Genomic DNA, 6,612 nt, shown 5'->3' on the forward strand with positions numbered 1-6,612 from the left:
TTTTGTTTCCATAGCATTTCGAGTAACCTTATAGTAACTTGAGCATTCACAGGTTGGAAGTTTATAGGATTCACTACTTGAGATTTAACCCCAATTTATATTGGGTTACTTGACAATGATCACCTCATCCCTCAAATATGGGAGTGAGTTGAGCATTATCAAAATAGCAACATTGTTGAGGAGTGAAATATAGATTTCACTTATGTGGTGATATTCTTACTTAGGAATACCAGAGTTGGGTAATTTACTTTATTTTTTATTTTTGACTATTTTGTAGGTGATCAAAGTGTGAACAGAGCGATGAGTTATAATGCAAGTAATTTTGGTCCCTCTGATACTCCACAAGATGATGAGGGACAATTGAATGAAGTGGGGTAAAAAAGTGCTATCCGTATCACACCAACCAATGGAAATGGTGTGTTTCATATGACTAGTGTTATGCTTCAAATATTGTAAATGAAAGGATTATACGGGGTTCAAGCATATGAGGACCAAAATGTTCATTTCAAAAACTTTATGGAAGTTTGTACACCATTTAACATAGAGCATATTACATAAGAATCCATTCGGTTTCAACTCCTTCCATTTTCGCTAACGAGCGAGGCTATTTTATGGCTCTGCTCACTTCCACCCAGCTCAATCACCTCTTAGGAGGAGTTCACCACGATGTTCCTTGATAGATACTTCCCACCACAAAAATGCTTTAAAAGAGGGATGAGATTGTAAACTTCCAGCAATTGAATAGGGAACCATTGTTTGAAGCGTGGGAGAGGTTTAATGGAAATCTATCCTAATGCCCAAATCATGAGGTCCCAAATAAGATGCTCCTTGAGATTTTCTATTAATATCTTGACCCAATCAACAAAATGGTTATGGATAATGCAGTCGGTGGATCTATTGTTAAATTGTATTATCTTGTAGCTTTCCCATTGATAGGTGACATATCCAAACAAAATCAGGGTTGGCACACCCATGACGCTAACCCCTTTACTAACTCCATGGTGACCAATCAACAAAGAAAAGGAGAAAGGGAGAAGGAGGAGAATATGACAAAGATGATAACCCAGCTTGAGTTTCTAATGAAACATGTTATGGGAGTACCCACAAAAGCGGTAAATGCCATAACATCAAATCCTTATGAAAACGATGATGAGGCAAAGAAGTTGGATGAACAAATTTGGTATGTAGCAAACTACTCGGGGTTTTCCTACCCCATCTATAAAAGGCAAGGTGGGAATCAACATTGGATGGATCGAGACTGAGAAAGAGATTGGAGAGATAGGAAATATGACTATGACCGCTACATTCCTCCTTACGATAGGGCTAAGTCCAAGGAGTGAAAAGTCATTGACCCCAAAAAGTTCAAGACCAAAGATGTTTTGGCATGAATCTTGAGTAGAGTTAAAGGTACAAACAAATTGGTCCATGATTTGAAGGGTAATTTATCCGTACTCTCCCAAATGGTGGTTTCTCACTCCATCTCCATCAAATAATTAGAGACCCAAGTCGTTCAAATATCCACACAACTAAATGCAAGGGCTAGAGGTGGACTTTTGAGTGACACTATTGTCAACTTAAAGAATGAAGCATAAGTCCTAGAAATTGTCATTAGAAGCAGAAAAGCACTTGAAGAGCCCCTTTGAGGAGAGATGAGTGAAAATATTCCCAAGGCCAAGGCGAAGGAGGTGACACCTTAAAGAAGAAAAGAAAATGATAATAAAAATCTAATGAAAGCAATGAGGAAGTGGTCAAAGTTGAAAAGCCACAAGGAGAACAAAAGCCAACAAACTATGCTCCTTCTTCTTTCCCTAAACGGTTGCATAAAAAGGAAGAGAGTGACAAATTGAGAAAATTCATGGAAAAATTTAGCAATCTTTCCATAAATATCCCACTACTTGAAGAAATTCAAGAGATTTTGGGATATGCTAAGTAAATAAAGAATATAATGTCCAAGATAAAGCTCGTTGACAATGATACCATCGATCATGGATGTCAAAGTTGTGAAAAAGAAAAACAACCCTGAAGCCTTCACTATCCCTTGCACCATTGGTACTCATGAGTTTGGAAAATCTCTTTGTTACCTTGGTGCAAGCATCAACCTAATGTCATATGTCATCTATAATAAACTTGGTTTGGACACTCCTAACCAACCACAATGTTTGTGATGGAAGACCAGTCCATATAAAGATCAGTAGATATATTGTTTGATGTCCACGTGAAGGTGGACAAATTCATTCACTCAGTTGATTTCATTCTATTGGATTTTGAGAATGACTAAGAGGTGCCTATAATTCTTGGTCGTCCTTTATTAGCCACTGGGAGAGCCATTGTAGATCTAGATTTTGGGGAAATCAATTTTTGGGTGCAAGAAGATAAGGGATCATTCAAAATTTGCCTGTCAAAGAAGAAAACCGCAGAGCTCCAAGTAGTAACCGTGGTAGATGTTGAAAATGAGATAGTGAAAGATGAGGGGTTTGAGGACCTTCCATGAGATTGACAGAAGAAAGACCTTGTGCCACGATGATAAATAAGGAATTAGGTGGGAGGCAACCCACAAATTCCATGAGAGTGGCTCGTATCCATTTTGTTATGTTCTCATAGTGTAGATTTTGTCTTTTGCATTTGAATAACCCATGCATTTGTGGCACTTTCGATTGCATTGAATGTGTTTTGAAAAGGGTAAAGTATGAAAGTTTACATTGAAAATCCAAGCAGGAAAATTCTATGAAAATTGAGTAAAATACTGAATAGGGGAAATAGGTGAGCAAAAAATGGCTCTCAGTTACCACAATCGCGATTGCAACTACATGGATGCCTGCGGTCGCGTCCCCTGATCGAGGTTGTGGTCATTTCAGTTATTTGACCCCTAGTCTCCTTTATTTCCCTCACTCATTTTTCAAGATGTTACTCTCAAATCTAAGCAATATTGTTGGCCAAGTTGTAAGCTCTCGATCAGTATCTGTGCACATCCCTCTTGCATCACAACTCTGGTAGGTAACATGAACCCCTTGCTTTCATTTTGGAAAATAGTCCATTGAGTGCATGATTAAGAAAGGTCCTAGCATCTTTATTGTTATTCTTTACATGTGGTCATACTTATTATTGTTATGGTGTTTGTTGTTTAATTGAGGTATTCACACAAGTAGGGAAACCCTGAGTACCCAATAGTGTGTATGGTAGACAAATGTAATATGCACACCTTGTGTTTGATAAATTCCTCAAATGAACTTTCAATAGTAGCATTTACTTTTTAAGGGCATATTCACACACACCGGTAGGATTGGTCCCATAACCTTTATTTGTACATATATTGTAAAACAAGTTGGTAGTCTAGAATTGGGAGGAAGTTGAACATTCACAACTGACATAGAACCAGCCTCAGGTGTCGAGATTGTGGTCATAGACTACGACTGCGATGACACATATATAGCTCTTATACCACAATCATAGTAACTAAGGGCAGGTTCCTATCATGTTAAAAATCTTGTACTCCTAATTTTTAGGCAGGCAACCCCTAGCACCTAGTCCAATGAATTTTAAATTTAAATTTAGCACAACTTACATGATTCAACTGACACTGAAAGATATAATATATGTTTAGTGCTTTTAGGACAATCTCATGGATAAGTTTGATCACATCAGATTCATGGTACCCAAATGCCCAACTCACTACTACAGTGATCTTTGAAAGACAAAGTTGTTGTTGGAAAAAGAAATTTTTTTGGAGAATATACCGGAGAAGCTACCGACTTTTGAAGACAAACTTAAAGCTATAAGGTGGAGGTGCTTTGCCCCAGATCCATGCCTTGGAAATGAACAATGGGTCCGTAAATTTTATTTTAATATTAGTGAAGTATCTTTCTCATACCCACTTAATGTGATTGTAAAGATATGGGGAAAGCCGGTGAAATTTGGGGCTAAGAAAATCAATGATATTTATGGGCTCAAGAAGGAAGACATAGGTGAATTCAAGGAGAAGGGGTGTAAATCAAGGAATTGGTTAGCACAATGCTATGTCTCAAAAAGGAAGTCTCATGGACTAAGACTAAAAGCAACATCTGCATGAATGACTTCACTTCTGACGCTCAAATATGGTTGCATATTATTTATAGGGAGTGTCTCCTTGCACCCATATGACGACAGTCACTAAATTGCATGCTGGAATGGTTGCTTGTATTCTAGACCACATACCTTTTGATGTTAGTTAACTTATGGTCAATGAAATAGATCATTTCAAAAATCATAGTGGTACAAATCTCTTTTACCTTTCTCTGATTATTGAGCTGTGCATAAGAGCAGGGGTGGATAAATATGCTAGTGATACATGGGTATGTCCTAGTGCCCCCATATACCCATTGAGAATTCGATGAGAGGGCACACCAAGAAAAAGCAAGAAAAGAAAGATCAACTTGAAAGATCTAACATGTATCGAACTTGAACGTCATAGGCCAACCACCATGGGACCTCTTGAAGAGATTGGAGTAAATATTAGAACCATTAAAGAGCTTATAGCTAGCTTTCCTCAAGTGCCGGGAGAGCCCTCTACCACCCATCACTCATATGTGTCACGTGCCGATTATGATGAGTACAAGGAGTGCCAAAAAAAGCAAAAATCTACTATTGATTAGCTTGAGGAAGCCTACTCCTCTTTGGTGGCATCATACTGGGAACTTTGGAGCACACATAAAAAGATAATCACTAGGGAGAAAAAGAGGTACGAGTTCTTTACCATGATGTAGAAAGAGATGAAAGGCCTATGGATTATTTTGAAGCCCCGAAGCAGGCTTCCAACTTCTTGGGTCGACATTGATAATGAGACCCTAGCCGAGTGGTCAGATATTGAAGAGGATGGTAATGATGCAGGGTTTATGAGTGATACCGGCCTTTGATGAGGTTTTAAAGAGCACCCATATCTCTTCTACCCTTGATTATTTATACAGTGGGGACACTGCTACCTTGTTAGTTGGGGGTGTTTCCTTATTCATGACATTTGGGTCTGTATTATTGATATTTCTGCATACTTCTGTGCTCTTTTTAATAATCCTTGCCTTTATTGTTAGTTAGATATTTTTGTTTGAATTACACTAGATGATTCTTGCCATCGTGATTGGGCTTCTATCAGTATGTGAAGGGGAAGTCTGAGTACCTATGGCATTGAAGCTATAAAATGCAAGGGAAGTCTGAGTACTTGTAGCATTGACGATTTTGGATCACATTCATATCCATTGGTGAAGTCTGAGTAACCATATAGGTAGTTAGATCGCCCTACGATTCTCAATGTGAGACTATATCTTGAGTTGTTTCCATTATTAGTAGATATGTGTGGTGCAGATACAAAGAGAAAGAACCCCCTCTGCCCAAAAATTTTACAAAATTCGATGGCATGGATGTGAGCAACTTTGTAATGATATTTTCCTTATTTTATGACATAAAGAATTAACTTTGTAAAGCTAATGAATTCCCCATCATTATCTTGAGTGAGTAGAATGATTGAACCCTCTTGATGGTACTCACATGCCATATGTGTAAAGTTGATTGCCTTCATCTCTTGTGTACTTGTGCTATCTAGCAATTTCCCCTTTAGTCTTTCATAGCTAATTTAGACTGTACTTGGTTGGAGAAATAATCATAGTTCATCTTTGTGGTTTTTGTACCCACTTTAAGCCTAAAAAGCCTACCCTTGCATGAGTCTAATCTCTCGTACTCACTTCAATCCTTTGGACCTTTCTTTGGAAAAGCCATAAACCATTGTTTTTATCCCTCTTTTGAACCATACTCTTCTTGAAATAGAGAATGTAATTTGAGACAAAAATCCTAAGTTGGGCGAGGAAAAGATTAAAGGAAGAAACTTTTATGACACAAAGAGTGAGTGTATGTCAAATGTTCCTAAGTTTTTAAAAGAAGTGAACAGAAGAGAAAAGGACCCAACAATGAAAAGATAGCCTTAACATTGCAAGAAATTAAGATAAAAGAAGTTGGGCGAGCAAAGGAAGAAAAAAGTAGGCATGGTAATAGAAACAAAACAAAGAGAGTTGCCCATAGTTATATACCAAAAAAAACTTTGATAAATATGACGTAGAAGTTCAAGGAAGGGTGTAGCCATGGTGTTTCAAAAATGATATCCTACCGTACCCCAACCCTATATTATAAGCTTAGAAAGTCCTTTGAGATCTCCAACAGCTTACCTTCTTTGTAGTGGCAATTGAAAATTAGGGCAAGCCTATTGTATAGTGCTTGTTAACATAGAGTAATTCTTGAGAGAGTTAGGGTTTGCACTTAAAGTTCCTTGTTTCATGATTAGTAACTAGGTGTGTGAAATTTTTTTTTCTTGTGAGGAGGCATGCGAGCTAGTTAAGATGGGTGATTTTGTCATCTTCTGCTAAATGAGGTAAATGAGGGTATAGCATGAAAGTCATTTTTAGAGTGTTAGTAGTTATTACATGCTTGCTCACCAAAGTCTATTGCATCCTTCGCTATTCAACTTCATAATAAGGGGAGTTGTTAGAAACTTGTTTGTCCATGTGTGAAATACCTTTAGTGGTGGAAATCAAGTTGAGTCATCATGATCATTGATTGATAAAATGAAGACACACATTATCTCATAATAGAGGG

General features: G+C 37.7%; 1 non-coding gene across 1 annotated transcript; it reads right to left on the reverse strand.

The window, feature by feature from the left end:
* Positions 1 to 705: 705 nt before the first annotated feature.
* Positions 706 to 811, reverse strand: LOC124886291. Its single transcript, XR_007043377.1, has one exon. It is a non-coding gene; the product is annotated as a small nucleolar RNA R71 (small nucleolar RNA).
* Positions 812 to 6,612: the final 5,801 nt, after the last annotated feature.

This window comes from Capsicum annuum, chromosome 7 (assembly GCF_002878395.1).
Source record: "Capsicum annuum cultivar UCD-10X-F1 chromosome 7, UCD10Xv1.1, whole genome shotgun sequence".
Classification (NCBI taxonomy): domain Eukaryota; kingdom Viridiplantae; phylum Streptophyta; class Magnoliopsida; order Solanales; family Solanaceae; genus Capsicum; species Capsicum annuum.